This window comes from Macrotis lagotis, chromosome 4 (assembly GCF_037893015.1).
Source record: "Macrotis lagotis isolate mMagLag1 chromosome 4, bilby.v1.9.chrom.fasta, whole genome shotgun sequence".
In the NCBI taxonomy this organism is placed as follows: Eukaryota; Metazoa; Chordata; class Mammalia; order Peramelemorphia; family Peramelidae; genus Macrotis; species Macrotis lagotis.
In genome coordinates, this window is record NC_133661.1 from 166271925 (window position 1) to 166288900 (window position 16976).

At 34.1% G+C, this 16976-nt stretch overlaps 1 protein-coding gene across 5 annotated transcripts in view; it reads right to left on the bottom strand.

Annotated features, from left to right (window-relative positions):
- The window catches only part of TCF12 (transcription factor 12), a 404997-nt gene that overhangs the window by 235348 nt on the left and 152673 nt on the right, over positions 1-16976 (bottom strand). The gene's annotated exons all lie outside the window — the stretch shown is intronic.

Sequence of the window (16976 nt, forward strand, 5' to 3'; positions counted from 1 at the left end):
TCCTCATTACCAAATCTAAACACATCTGGTCAGTTTTGGGAAACACCCATCTCCTGCTGTTAGTATAAAGCAATCTCCCCATTCTACAATGAGCATCATTTTATGCTGTGGTAGAGTGAGGCCATTCTTCTGATGACTGCTATTTCTTAAATAGTTGGGACGTTTGTTCCAGGGCTAAGGTGCACCAGAAAGTATAAACCATAAAAATCAAGTCTACTTCATCAGTCCCATCCTCCCAGAGCTAATATTTTTCCAGTCCCAAGAAATATTCTTAAAAATTCCAGGCAATAAATAAGCGTTTCAAAGACTATGTATACTTTTGAAAAGTCACTTCTCTCTCTTTCTATTCCTTCCTTATTGTTGCAAGTGTCTACAAACCCCAAATAACTTCCTGACCAAGAATTTGGAAAGGTACCATATCATATTCTGTTACGCTAACATATTTTTCTACTGCTGAAAGGAGAGAAAAATCAATAAAGAAATAACTTCTAGAAGGAAATACATCAACATACCAAAAGCTGATCGATTGATAGGGTGAGAACCCAGATTTTAAGTGGTTGAGGCATGAATGGGATATAGTTTATTCTTTTCTGCTTCCTAATTTGTATGTTGAATCAAATGAGTTAACATATAAAGTATTTTGCAAATATCAAATCAAAATATGTGCTAGTTAGTTATCATTATCATTATTATTAGCGCTATTTCCTCTTCTTAGGGAGCATTTGGATGCTAAATTCAGAATTTAAAAAAACCCAAAGAAGTGAATAGGAGGGCAGGAAGGAAAAAAATGACAAATGGTTTTTTTCTTGGAGTTTACTTATGAGAAAGAAGAGAACTAAAGTACAATTCCTTGAGGAAATATGAGTTTACAAGGACTGAAAGACAGGAAATGTTTGTAGACAGCAGAGAAGGAAACATCACTGTAGATGAAAGTTGAGGGTGGTCTTCAAAGGGCAATCTCCAAAGGGCAGGAGAAATTAAGGTTGAGAGCATAAAAAGAGAAACTGGTCTAAAAAAGAATGACTATCTCTCAGATAAGAGGAAAGAATTAGGTATTTGGAGGAGGGGAGAAACAAAGAATCATAACAGATCTCTATTTACTCAATAAACAAGGAGCAAAGGACCTATGATAAAAGAGACCTATGATAAAAGGGAGGGGTAAAGAAAATGGTACAGGAGATTTGAAGAAAGTTAGGAGTAGTTATTATGGGAAGATCACAGGATTAACAATACTGAAAGACAATGTCAAATGAGAATAATTTGTACTATACTCAGTGTAATCATTGATTTCTTATAGCAGTATGTGAATAGGAAGAAGAAAGGTAGAGGATAGGTGGCATCTCAGGATTAGGGTTTTGCAAGACAAGAGTATTGAAAGACAAAGTAATTAAAGGGCAGAAGTATATAATTGAAATGGATAATTTTGTAGTAAGTAGTACAAAGGAAGTTCAGGGAGAAATGAAATGACTAGAGGTCAGGATAAAAAAGTAGAATAGGTGAGTGAGGCAATAAAAGAAATGGAAGGCAGAAGGTTGCAATAAATGAGGAATTAGAGAGTTCTGGATCATGGCAAGAGAACAGCAAAAGGTTAAAGAAAAACAACCATAAACTATCCCTGTGTGTGCCTAAGGTGAAGCAAAAGAATAAGTGGGGAAGATGGATCTGGGAAGATTGATGTATTAGGTGGAGAAGTGATTGGAGAAGTCACTAGTGATTTTGCTGAAATCTTCAATATCATAACAGGGATAAAGGAAGGAATCATTCACTTCTTAAAGCACAAAGCCTTTGCAGATAATAGTCATTTAATAAAAGTTTATTGTTGAATTAGTGCAAATAAATGAATTTTTAAAATAAATTTGGATTTTTATGTATCAAAGTTCTTTAAAGTAAGGCACATGATGTTGTAAAGTTTTACTCTTAAAATGATACCTATATTGGGTGGTGAATAGCTACAAATAATGCTATCCCACACTTTTAGGAAAAGACCTACCAATCTTGTCAAACCACAAGCTCTATCTTTGTCAAGTGACTCCAATTTCCCTGGATGCCACCAGAGAAAGGCAAAGATTAATTAAGCAAAATGGTCATTAATTAGGTGATAGAATTATCAGCTAAAGAGTGCTATATCCTAATGGTGTGGGGCAGGGTAGAGGCCTCATGGGACTCTAAAGAATGGCAAAGATCTGAACAAAAATGGTTGTATTTTGCAGCTAAGCCCTCTGTGCTTTGATTACAACCGGTCCAGGGTCTGAATATAAAGTGGTGGCTGGCACTGACAAAAGCAAAAAGCCATCTTTCAGGACAAATGATTCCTTTTTCCTGAAAACAATGACTATTACTAATGCAAGGGTATAATCACAACAATCTTTCTACAGATTCAGTCGAAAGACAAAGGTAAACATATACAAATGATAATGCTTTGAAGAACAAACATCTTTACATATATATATAGACAGTCCAGATATAATAAAATCTTTAAAAAAAAAAAGCCCCAGCATATCCACAAGAAAATATTCAACATACAATATAATGATTCGTGGGAAAGGAAAAAATAGTTTAAGATTTCTCTCAACTATTGTTCTCATGGCATTTCCACTACAATTTTCATGTTAACTAGTTTGGTAAAACAGATTCTTTCATATATATGTTAAGACATCAGGGAATTCAGGAACAATTACCGAACAGAATAATTTTCCAAACCTCAGGTGACTGACAAAGTAATGCTTATCATATTGTATAGGATTAAACTATATATTGGATAAATCAAAACTGAGATAATGACAAAAATTTCCTATTTTTTAATTTATAAAATTTCTTAAATACTTGCTTTTCCAAGTAGAATAGAATGCAACATAATAATAATTTAAATTTCAAATTTTTCTACAAATTCTCACTATACATATTGTTCCTAAGGATTGGAATATTCCTTATAACTTTCTTTTAAACTCTCTTTGAAATGACATTCTTAATAATTACCTTGAGGTGCTCCAAGCAAATAAAAAATTGGGGAATTTCTTTGAGAAAATAATTATTTGCTAATTTAAATTAAGCAAATGTCTTTGCCTGATTTTGCAAGTCATATTTATTCCTAGAACTAGCAAAACAATACATATACAATTACATAGATACACCTATAAATTTTTTAAAATATAAACACCTATAAACCAGATGGGTTTCAGAAGCATTTAAAAGAAAATTTCTATTCCAGATTGTCAATAATAAGGACATAATTTAAAGGCTTTCAACAAAACAAAATTTCAATAATTTTATAAATAAAAGAAAGATAATACACATTTTGTGTTCACCATCTGCTTTACAATGATTCAATACATGATTTGAACAGAGAAATCTGATTATGGATAGTTATATCAGTTACAGTGTCTCTCTTCTACAGTTCCTTTATTTGATTTTATTTGTGGAAATTTCTTTAGATAAGATTCAAAGTCTGATCAATTACAGAACCATATGTATGTATGTGTATGTATGTATGTATGTACAAAAATCTTTTGATTTTTACTTTTATATTTCAGCACACTTCAAAAATAATCTTCTTGTGTACTTTTCCTTTGTTTCACTGTGAATTATTAATATTTAATACTAAGAAACATTAAACTTTTGATAGAGAAGACAAAAAGTATTTTCTTATATGAGGTATGGACATATTAGATTTGTAGATTCTGTATTTTATATTTATGAAAAACAAATTTTGAACTTTCTGTGTAGTGACCTGTCCAAAAGTGACACTAAAAGTGACTCCAATGCAAAAACAGAAAACATTTATGTGAAAAAACTAATACATTTAAACAAGGAGAGGAATGAATCCCATTCATTATGGGGTCTTTTTTTCCCAGGGGCTTTAGAAAGCCAGAACAAGATTCTTATTTCTAATACAGCATGCATACACACACACACACACACACACACACACACACAGAGTAGATATAGACTTTTTTAAGGGGAAAAAACCTCATGGTACAGGGCACTGCTATTAACATGAGAAGTCTGCCTTAAAAAAATGCTGCATATTTTAAATACCATCAATGGTAATTTCATTATCATTAGAGATAATGTATAAAAGTCAGGGTAAACCTCACCAATTTTACCAAGAGCAGAGAAGCCATTGAGAATAATGTCAATGGTTGGCCTAGCATTTGTCATCAAATACATTATTTCATTTGATCTTCAGAATGAATACAAATGGTAATCAGGTCTTGTAATGTTATTCACATTAAAGAAATGGAAGAAAATGACAGCTCCAAAAAAATTTGAAGCTATTAGTAAGGGTTTTTGAGGAATATAACTAAAGCTGACAACAGGAAATGATCCTCCCTCCCCCTACCCTACACTCCCCCCCATCTCCCCACCCAAAAATAAAAAGTCTGAGATCAAACATGTATGAATGAATAAGTGACTAAACAAATAAAAGTTAGAAAGATAAGTGCCTTTGTGTTCATATTGTTACTATCTTCCTCTAAACCACATATCCTATTTACATCTAGTGTTGTTGGTTATTTGTGCTTGACTCTGAATGATCCCATTTAGGGTTTTCTTGGCAAAGACACTGAAGTGGCTTGTCATTTCCTTCCCCAGATCATTTTACAGATGAGGAAGTGGAGGCAAAGAGAGTTAAAGATCTTGCCCAGGCACAACAGTGTCTGAGATCAGAGTTGAACTCAGGAAGATGAGTCTTCCTGACGTCAGGTTGTGTTACCCACTGTAACACCTAGCTATCCATTTACATACTGCCCTTCTTTAAAATGTGCTTGAATATTTCAAAATTACATTTTTAAAGTTAAATAGGAGAACTAAGTAGACAAGACTATTATATTAGCTTTGAATCTATTGGCAGTGCCTTTGAGAATGCAGAAGCCCAAACCACAAGGGAATACCAAGCACCATTTGGTGAAAACCTGTCAAACTGCAGGCAGAAATGCCTAGTATAACATATCCATTGGAAAACTAGCCCTAAAAATCCAAACCTATAATTTGAGAGCAAACATCAGATAAAGTACTAATCTGGCTTAAGTGTAAAAGTAATAACCTATGAACCAGGAACCTTGGACTCTATTCTTGTCTTTGTAAGAACCTGAAAAAGTATCCTTAATTCTCTAAATTTCTTCATTTATAAAACGAAGTCCCTTCCAGGATACACGTTTATCATTGTATGACCAAATGATCTCTAAACTCTGACATGCTATGAGTCTATGAATCATAGGTTTTCTTATCATTGTTCTAATGTAGGTGTGGTAGGAAGCCTCTCTGAATCTATAGGTACCTGGGTAAGGAGAAAAACCATAAATGCTACCTTTCAAAATACAACAACATAATGACAGTCATTCTCATTATAAATAAGATATAAAGAAATTGCAGCTAAATGGAAAATGGTTCAGGGGATTTGTTTAAATAGGCAAATAAAGAAATGACGGTTTCATTGTGTATCCAAAGACAATACAAAACATTATATCATTGGGAGACTGTCATATTGTCTCCCAAGGCTCATGAACAATAGTATTGCATCACATTCTATAAACATAATTAATTCAGTCATTCCCCAATTGATGGGCATCCCCTCAATTTCCAGTCTTTGCCAGTACAAAAGTAGCTGCTAGAAATATTTTTGTACATGTGGGTCTTTCCCCCTTTTTTATGATCTCCATGGGATTTAGATTCAATAGTAGTAGGAGGAGTAGGAGTAGGAGTGATGGTGGTGGTGGTGGTGGTGGTGGTGGTGGTGGTGGTGGTGGTGGTGGTGGTGGTGGTGGTGGTATTGCTGCATTAAAGGGTTTTGACTTTATTCTTAAGAAAATACTGTCCTGCATGTTCAAAAATATTTGTAGCAGCTCTTTTTGGGAATGGCTGAACAAATTATGGTATATGAATATTATGAAGAACTGTTGTTCTATAAGAAACCATGAGTTGCTGGACTTTTACAGAAGCATGGAAAGAATTACAGTTTGTGAAGGACTTCAGAAAAACTTGGAAGGATTTAGATTGAATTGATGCTGAGTGAAATGAACAGAACCAGGAGAACATTGTACACATTTACAGCAACACTGTGAGATGATCAACTATGATGGATTCAGTTCCTCCCTGAATTTTAGTGATTAAGGATAATCAAAAAAGACCTGCATGGAACATGCCACCAACATCTAGGGGAAAAAAAAAGTTATCTGAATAAAGAGCAAAATAGGCTTAATGTGCCCTTTTAAAAATTTCTTTTATGGTCTTTCTCCTTGAGTTCTAATTCTTTTTTCACAACAAAATACATATGGAAATATGTAAAACAGGATTGTACATCTATACCAGATTATTCGCTGCCATGGGGAGACATAAAGGTGATAGAAAAATGTGGAACTTAAAGGCTAACAAAAAGATGAATGCTGAAATCTCATCTTTGCATGTAAATGGAAAAAATAAAATAAACTAACAAAAAAATAATCTTCCTGAAAGAAAAAAATAATGAAGTGGAAAAAAAGTATTGTTCATGGCGGCAGCTGCTGAGCTTTATCAAGAAAACAAAAAAAATTGAATTAACTATATTATAAATCTACAAAAAAAAGATTGGTCATCAAAGTAGGAATCATTCTGCAAATAGCTGTTTCTTGGCAATCATGCCATTGATTAATTAGCACAAAGGTCCAAATCACTTTCAAATAAGAATCACAGAATCTCAGAGATGGGAAAAACCTTGTTGTTCAGTCATTTTCAGACTTGTACTCCTTATGACCTCATTTTGGGGTTTTCTTGGCAAATATACTGTAGTGGTTTGCCATTTCCTTTTCCTTAGAGGCCATCCATTCCAGCTCAAACCTGAAAATGATTGTCTTTGCAATTTTCCCAAGTGATTATAAAAAAGTTCTGCATAAGGACCTGAAATGAGATGGCAAATATTCCATTCCCAGTTCTAATTGCTAGAATTTTTTTCCCTTAAAGCTAAATAGGTCTCTTTGTATTTGCTAGTCAATGATTCCAACTCTTCCTTCTAAAGAATGGAAAAATGTTTTTTAATTCTAGTTATATTTACTACTTCTGTGACCCTGAGCAAAACACAATATTTTTTTAGTCTTATTTTCCTCATATGTTTAATGAGCAGGTTGGACCAGAGAAACTCAAAGATCCCATCCAAGTCTAAATCTATGATCATAAGAAGTCTAATTCCTTTTTCCACATGATGGTCCTTAAATTTTTGAAAATACCTATCATGTCAACAAATATTTGGTTCCCCAAGCTAGTTCCTTCAACCAAATTTCATTTAATTTGTCTCTACATATTAGAGTTTGTCTCTATTTCATGCTACAAATGAGAGAAACAAGATGATATATGAGAAAGAATATAGGCTTTGGAAATCAAGAGATAATAAGGACTTAAATTTTGGCCCTAACATTTATTAGGTGATGCTCAAATCAGTGTGATCATTTTCACTATGTCTTTCTTCTGTCCAGACTAAATATTCCCATTTCCTTCAACCATCCTTTATTTGCCAAACATTTTAGCCCCTCACCCTAAACCTTATCAATGCTTATGAAAGAAAAGATGAGAAAAAAAGATAAAGTAGCCACTTTATAACAAGTCCCTATCCTTTTATGAGCTACTAAAAGTTGAAAAATAGAAACTGGATAAAGGATAATATATAAACTAGATGATTAATTATTGAGGTTTAACCTACATAACTGTTACACTTAGGAGGCTAAAAGTGAACAAAAAAACAACTAACCAATTGAGTGAGCAAGTTAGAGCTTCTGAACAAAGGGAGAGATGTGGAAGCCAAGGGCTACAATGGCTTGTATTGCAAGTTAATTTGCAAAATGTCATAGTAGATGATGGAAGATTATCACCACAGAGGACAAAGAAGAAATGGAGAAGAGAAAACAGATCAGTAAAAAGTTTCGTATGAGGCCCAAATAAGCCAGGCAATCCCACAATTATTTATAGATGAAACTGAAAGGACAATAAAATGGCTGAGAAATGGAATTTATGCGAATGTTTCTCTAACAATCCACTTCTATAATTGATGAAGATCAAAACATCACATTCAAACTTGAAGACCTAATGAACAAACTGTAATATGAAGGAATAGAAATGACAATCAAGATAATATGGTTGGGAAGATCAGCAAGGCAAAGGCAGTCCATAAACAAGAAAACAACGAGGAAAACAATTTGGCATACCCTAAAGCATGGAAGATGCCAAAGGACTAGTAAAAATAAAAAATGCTCTGATCACTGAAAAAGACAATCAAGAAGATGTTACTACCCATATGACTAGTCACTTATGTAGTGAGATTAATATTTTTAGAAGTGCTTATTGTACCTAGTGTATAACAGACAGTATATAAATCTTTATTTCCTTTTCCTTTCCTTACCCCTCAACTCTACAAAAAATATTTAAGACTGATTTATACATGTCTTATAAAAATCTCAGAATAGGACATGGTCTTAACCATTAATCCTAAAGAATAATGTCCTTTGCAATATACCATGGAAATGATAATCCTTTGCTTAAAGATATGCAGAAAAAGTATCTACAGGAAGAGACAAGGGGGAGGATTGCTTTTTTTTTTTGACAAGAACCACTGAGAAAGCTGAAAAGTACTTTGGCAGAAATTTGGTTTGGATCAACATATTATATTCTGCAAGAAACACAAAATGGAAAATGGATATACCACCTGAAAATGAAAGATTTGGAAAAGAAAATTTTGAAGAGAGAAAATCCGATAAATTCTGTTCCTATGCCTAGGGAAGGAATTTTTAACAAAACAAGCATACACACACAAATGAATTAATAGTAGCTAGCATTCATACAGGCAGCTAGAGGGTACAGTAGATAGAGCACTGGGCCTGAAGTTAGGAGGATCTGAGTTCATATTCATCCTCGGATACTTAACTAGTTGTATTTGCTCCAGTTTCCTCATCTGAAATGGGAATGATAACAGCACCTACCTCTCAGGACTGATACGAGGATCAAATTATATAATTGTAAAGCACTTATAGCACAATGTCTGGTACATATTAGGTACCATGTAAATGCTAGTTCTTATTATTGCTATTATTTAGCACTTTAAGATTTTCAAATTGTTTTTTTCTAACAATCTTAAGTTTAACCCCATTTTATGTTTCTATAAACTATTTTTTTAAATCCCCAAACATTTGGTGTCAATTGCGAATATCTCTGCATCCTATGTCCAATGTATATAAATTAGATATTAAATTATCACTGAAGGTTTCCCCCCTACATTAATCCAGTCACAAACATTTTACATGGTATTACTCTGTCTCATTAGACTCTGTAATATGACCTCTTGTTGACAGAAACCCACAATTATTTCTTGGTTTACAAATTGTCTGATTATTTAAACATCAGACAGAGACTTGAACTACCCCAAAAGAGTATGCCATCCCTAGACATGCCTAATGGTCTGGCATCGTGGGGATTTGTTCAGGTTTTTCAAATTAGCCATCCCACTCTCATAAAAGGTCCTCAATTCTCTACAGCCTTCCCCAAGTGACAAAAATAAGATGAATTCCTAAGTTCCTTAAAGTTTTAAAAGACTACCAATGCATTTGGGGGAAGAAAAAACAAATAGTTGCAACACTGTTGCTCATAGATCTAACTATTGGAATACTGGTGACTAAATGTTCTTTTCTGAGTGCTTGGGCACCATAGACAGTATTGGAAAGGGGTTTGATAATGTTTCATGAGGTAGCAAAAGTCTATTTAACTTTCTCGTTTCTCAGTGCAAGTAGGAATAACACAGAGACTGAAAGCATTTGCTTGTAAGCACTGTATAAAGTCAGGTATTACTATTTCATAATAGAGTTGTGAAGATTTTTCTCCATCTCTTAATTGAAGAAAGCTCATCTTAAAAAAGCAGTATTACGAATACTTTTGTAAGGTACTTTGAGAACCCTTCTCACAGGGAAATAAAAAGAACCTAAATAAAAAGGGAGGAAATCACCAGTCCAAACTGCTACTCTTCTTAAGAGTACCTTGTCAAGTCAAAAAGCATTTATTAAAGACTTACTATATGTTAGGCACTGTGTGAATGATACACAAGAGGTGCACAAAAGGGGGGGGCAGGAAACCAGTGTCTGCTTTCAAGAAGCTCAGATGTAGAACATAAGACATCTAGTTCAACTCTCTCATTTTGTGGATAAGAAAATAGTCTTTATTCTATATGTCTATGCCCATGCATAGAAGCTGATATATTATCATTTTGAGTCAAGATCCTTCCTTAAGCTATATACTGTAATAACCTAACAAGGCAATTTTGATGAGAAATATAAAGATAGAAAATGGATCTGTAATTTCATTAGTTTGGAGTACTTTCAGGTGAGGAGATTTCCACCAATTTAGATCAGCACCTTCTCTGCTACATAAATATATGCTACTAAAATGTATACATTTTAAAAGCTATAATCCATAAATTAATAAACTGTCTCTTCTTTAAACAGCTCAACCAGAACTTCAATTGTTAATATCTACTTTTCCAAGGTAGGGAGTAGGGGGATGGGGGTGGGGGAGGGAGGGAGGGGGTAAGAGCAGACAACAAGCAGAGAAGCAATTAACCAGACCTTCCTCCTTCCTTCAATCAGAACACACCTCATTGCACTGTTAACTCATAAAGTTCATGCTGCTGTTCTTGGACAAGTCAATTATATGAGTTTTGCAGTTAGTAAAAGAAGAAGAGATACAATATAACTACATTTATACATTGGGGGCACAAATATACAGTACTGAATAAATGTGAAAAGTGCAAACAAAAGGTTTTCAGTTTTGTTTGTTTGTTTTTATAGTACCCATTAGGATCATAAGTCAGTACCAATAAAGCAGTTTCTGCATAACTATCAAGTACATTTTAGTGGATTTTTGCTGATTACCTAACACAATTTGCTACTTAAAAACAGCTGTGTGAGCAATTACTATTCTTAACTTAATTCCACAAACAATTCTATTCATTTCCTGTAATGAGACCCATGTACTCCCTACGTATAAGTTTTAGATCATTAATTCCTGTAATGGCAATATACTCTGCCTCTCAGAGTAACTATGTATACATTTCTTTCCATATTTGAATCCTCATCTTAAAAAAAGAAAACACAGTTCCTTGTATCCTGTTACTCCTTGAGTTACTGAACCTACTTCTCTCCTTTCCTTATACTCGTAATCAACAATCCTTCAATTCTCCTTGCTACTTGCCCCCTTGATATTTTACTTCTCTATTACTCTGCTGAAACTGCTCTCTTAAAGATCACCTATAACCTACTGTCATACCTAATATCCTACTCTAAAGTCTCATTCTCCTTAATCTCTTTACAGCATGAGACACTGATGACCTTATAACTTTCTTTTCCTTTGGCTTCAGTGATACTATCCTGCCCTAGAACTCTTCCTAACGTTTGATTCTACACTTCTTGGCCATTTTAGTCCTCCTTTCTCTCCCCAACTCTTTACATTTTTCATTATCTGGTCCTATCCATTTTCAAAGCTTCAACTATCTCATCTATGTGAGTAACTCCAAATAACATTTAATGTTTTTTTGTTTTGTTTTTGTTTTTTGCAAGGCAAACGAGGTTAAGTGGCTTGCCCAAGGTCACACAGCTAGGTAATTATAAGTGTCTGAGACTGGATTTGAACCCAGGTACTCCTGACTCCAGGGCTGGTGCTTTATCCACTATGCCACCTAGCCGCCCCTCATTTACTCTTTTAAGTCTCAATCAGTACCCTGATCTTCCTCCTAAACTGTATACTGACCCATCCAATTGCCAGCTTTGATGTTCACAATCACTTCCACCTTAATGTGTCAAACATCATATTGCATGCATCAGTCCCCCAACTCCATTCACTACCATGCTCTTTAGTGATTTCAACATCAATGCTAACAAATCTTTCAAGACATTGATTTCAAAGTTCTTAGGCCGACTCAGTGTCCATATCCTTCTCCATATTTCTACCATCCACAGTATAATTAAATTTCTCAGACTTTGTCATTAAATTCAAAAAACATTTATTGAGCATGTTTTTGGTACAAGGCACTCGGGTGTCACATACACATAAAGATGGTACTTATATCTCTTTCCCTGGATACTCCTTTCTTTAAGGGAATGTGCCATTTTTTAAATTTTTATGTTACCAGCATAACCAGGTGTAATATTCACTGATTTTGGATTTACAAATCGTGATTTCACATCATATTCTCTAAATATTTAATAATCCTTAAAATTTTTTATTTGATTTTTAAGCCACTGAAAAAATAATGTATTTCATACAAGTGACAATAACACATACCTACACAATAGAAAAATTTCCTAGAAAATCCAAATTTTACTTTTAAGAGAAATTCCATTTATCTAAATTAATGACTGAGAATAACATATATATAATTTAACATACACACATAATATATATATATGCTATTTTTTCATTTACTCTTTCGACTTGTATCAAACAAAGCCTATGACTCAGTGCAAAGAAGAAAGGGGTAAACAGAAAATATGAATTATAGTGACAGTAGTTAGCTATGTACCACTATAAGAAAAACAAGGTGACCCCAAAAGAATCTAACCTTCATAATTTTAAGCAATGAAAATCTTATCAATGTATTCTGGCAACAGTTGTGCTGTAGTTACTTCATTTATGACTCAGCTGCTTTATTTAACCAGCTACTAAACTCAAGCTCAGTGTACCAAATGTCCAAAATTCTATGGGTGAGATACTAATTTGTGGCTCTAATGCATATCAGTGCAATGTTCAAATATGGAAAGCCAATTTCTCCCCTGATACTGCAGCCAATCATGAGGGCTTAGTTCTTTGACATGGAGTAATAAACAGGGAATCCTCCTATTTCCTTTTTTTAAGTATTCCTAAAAAAATACTATGAATTGAAATTTTTAAAGTCAGAACAATGTGATTATTAAGTATTCCTAATAAAGGGACTGATACCCAATATTTATTGTATAGGCACCACAGAAGAATGAAAAGAATATAGGGCTTATAGTCAGAAGCTTTAAGCAAAGGGAGATTATTCATTCAAGCACAAACTCAGTACTGCCTATCAAATAAATTCTAAGGACTGGAGTCATCTGGGAACATTTTGAGAAGGAGGCAGGATTTCCACTGCATCTCAAATGATGGGTAGAAATTCTATAGGTTAGAGGGAGAAGAGAGAACATCTTGAGAAAGTAAGATTATTGGGGCAGCCTAGGTAGCACAGTGGATACAGCACCAGCTCTGGAGCCAGGAATACCTGAGGTTCAAATGTGACCTCAGACACTTAATCATTACCTAGCTGTGTGGCCTTGGGCAAGCCACTTAACCCCATTGCCTTGCAAAAGAAAAAAAAAAATCTTAAAAAAAATCTTAAAAAGAAAAAGAAAAAAGAAAGGAAGACTATTATAGTGCAAGATATTAGATGGAGAAAGAAGAGAATTAATATTTATATAATAATACTATGTGTGAACCAATCAATAAACATTTAAGTGCCTACTAGATGCCAATTCTAAAAGTTTTTATGAATATATTCTCATGTGACTTTCACAATAACCCTGCCAACGGTCATTACTATCCTCACTTTAGAGCTGAGAAAAATGAGGCAAACGGAGGTTAAGTGACTTGCCCAAGATCATACAACTAATAAGTGTCCAAGACTCTAGGCCCAGCTCTCAATACATTTCATTACCAGGTGACTTGATGAGCACAGAAAAAGGAATGAGAATAACATGTTCCTGTCACAATCAGAAGACCACTTTAATAGATTGTAATTAGAATAGAAATAAGGTTTCAAGAACTTCCTCTCTTACTAGATAATGCTCATTCTGGTAACATGAACTTCATATTGACACTCTCCTGCAAACATGCGGAATGAGCAGATCTTGGGACCAACTCTCATTACAAGCTGATTTATGTTAATATCTGAGAAGACTAGTTACTGTTCCTTAGCAAATAGGTCTTTATAAAGATCCTTGTTTTCTCATATCACAGACTGAATTCCTGGAGTTCAGAATCCCACAGAATGAAGTCTCAAAGAATCACACTCACATGTGATGAGCAGAGAAGGAAATCTCGCTCACTACATAATAGCCTAACCTCAGTGGTTCTGTATGGTTGCTTTAACTTCTCCAAGTAGGTCAGTCATGAGCATAAGATAGTTCATAGTAAAGAATAAAGTTCACTAGCCACCTGGATTCAGTCATATATAAGCAACATATCTTCAGGTAAATCATTTCAACACTCTAGGCCCTTTCATATCATCATCCCATAATTCTACAAATGTTACATTTAACAAAATGCAAATGATATAACTCAATGACATACTGAAGTTTTCTAAGAATATAAAAATAAGTAGAGCAATGTTTTTGCCAATTCCACAAAAGTTAACAACAAAATCATGTTATATTATACAAAGTTCTTAATTAACTTTTAAAAAAGAATATAAGAAAACAAGCATGGATTTGGCCTCAGAAGATCTACAACGAATTTCACCATTTAATCTTGAATACTTCATTTCACTGGGTCACAATTTCCACATTTGTAAAATGAGATTTGGGGCTAGATCTCTAAAGTAGAGTTTAACTTCATGATTTATTGATGGTCCAGTTTATAATGATATTCTTAACTGCAAAAATGTGAGAGGGTAAAGGAATATCATTAAATTCATGGAATTATGAAGTACTTTAATAGGAGGACATTTTGATATGCATATTTGAGAAAACTTTGGGTCACTTGATGAGTTAAAAGGATGTTATCTCACAAATACTTTTCTTTGCTTCTTAGTTGTCCTCATGTAATTTTCTATACAATAAACATAAAGTAGGATTTGTTCCAACTATTACCCCCTTCAAATGGAAATGCTGCAAAATTCTGCAAAAAAAATTCCTATAAAGTTTTTTAAATTATTCAAAAAAATAAAATAAATTGTCATAGTTTCCAAATGCTTAGAGATCTCACTCATCTGTTTTGTTTTTGTGGTGCCCTAAACAAGATGCTACAGAATCTAACCTTGATCTTTGGCTTTTCTTTGACCTTCAAATCTTCCAAGTTCCTTAGTTCCTGATAATGAAAGGTCAGTCTATCCTTTTTCCTAAACTTTTGTCTGCTGATGACCAGGCATCTTCATAATATAAACAGCAATTTTATCCATTTAGCATTTAAATCTTTGCAAATCAGAAATTAATCCTGGGAACAATTATTTTTAGACAATATTTTAAGGTTCAATTTCTTAATTCTCATCCAAGGTTAAGAATCTTGCATAGGGGAATGATACCCCTCCCCATTCATCACCAACTGGGTGATACACATACATACATACATATATGCATGTTGTCTACTGTAAATGTCACGCAACTAAATTAGTGTAATTGTTGGAATATTCTGGGTAAATCTGAGTTCTCATATTCCACAATAATAAACTTGAAGTGGTATTCTCATTCTAAATATGAGCAAATAATATAACAAATCAAACTGATTAGCTTATAGAGAGAGAGCTCACAGAAGAGAATATAGAAGTGTCTGAACTCAGACATCAGTTGTATTAGCCTGGGCAAGTCACTTAATCTGTGTTTGCTTTAATTTCTTCAACTAGTAGCTACCTCATAGAATTGTTGTGAGGATCAAACATGTTAAAAGCACTCAGCAAAGTGCTTAGCAGATAGCAGACATTATATAAAGGCTTCTCTCCCGATAGCAGACATTATATAAAGGCTTCTCTCCCTCTCCCTTCCTTCTCTTAGCATATCAGGAAGAGCAAATATTCACTAATGCTAATCACAGGCTTTGGAGGGCAGAACTATTGTAATTATTTCAATTTATATAATACAAAGCATAAAATTCACCTACCAATGAAACCAAAAGCATTTTTAACATGCCATTACAAAAAACTTCAGTAAATTCTATTAATAAATCCAATCAACAATTATTAAGCACCCTCCCCCACCTTTTTTGTCAGGGTTGTGCTTGAAACTAAGGATAGATCTTTTCAATGTTAATGTGGTAAAGAATGAAATTTCTCAATGAGCTTAATTATAGGACATAGGCAAGTGAATAATAAACAACAACTCACATTTATTTAGGTTTACCAAGTACTCTCCACACAATCCTGTGGAGTAGGTAATTTAAGTGTTATTATCATCACTTTGAAAATGAGGAAACTGAAACTGATTTTGTGATTTGTATATGGCTGCACAGTTAGTGTCAGATATGAGATTCAAATACAAATTTCCTAATTATTTCAACAGCATTCTTAGTTTAAAAAAATGCTAGCCTCAGAACTAGAAAGACTTAGGTTCAAGTCATAACTGTTAACACACTGGGTTGCCATGACTCCTGAGCAAGCTGCGTAAGTTGTAAGTCAGTAGTTCTTAAAGTGATGATGATGATGATGTTTGTACTTCATTCTCTATGACGATCATGACATCAGGAAAGTGATGCCACAAGAAGTACATTAACTGAATTTGAGTGACGGGTTATGAAAAGCCTCACATGGAAAGATTCACTTTCTCCTCTGGAGTACTCAGGGTTCAGTAGCCAAATAAGAATCAGGACTACTGGAGATGGTCCTGAATGCTGACAGTCAAGGTTAAGTGACTTGTCCAAGGTCACACAGGTAGTAAGTGCCAAGCGTCTGAGGTCAAATTTGAACTCAGGCCTTCCTGACTCCAGAGTTGGTGCTCTATGCACTATATCACCTAGCTGCATGGTTATTAAAGTATGGTCTAGAGAACATGGCAAGGGGTGGATAATTTGAAATTGAGGAGGGACTGATTATCTATTTCAGAGGAATTCATGAGGTCACAACTATTTTCATCATCATAATAATAAGATGCTTACATTGATAATATGGTAAAAAACTGATATTAAAATGCATGAAAGATTACTATGAAGTACTCAGTGATTCTTAAAGTATAAAGGGGGTCTTGAGAACCCCTGCATTAGGCAACTCTGTAATACAGCATGTTTCAGGCAACCTGCAAACATTTCAAAAA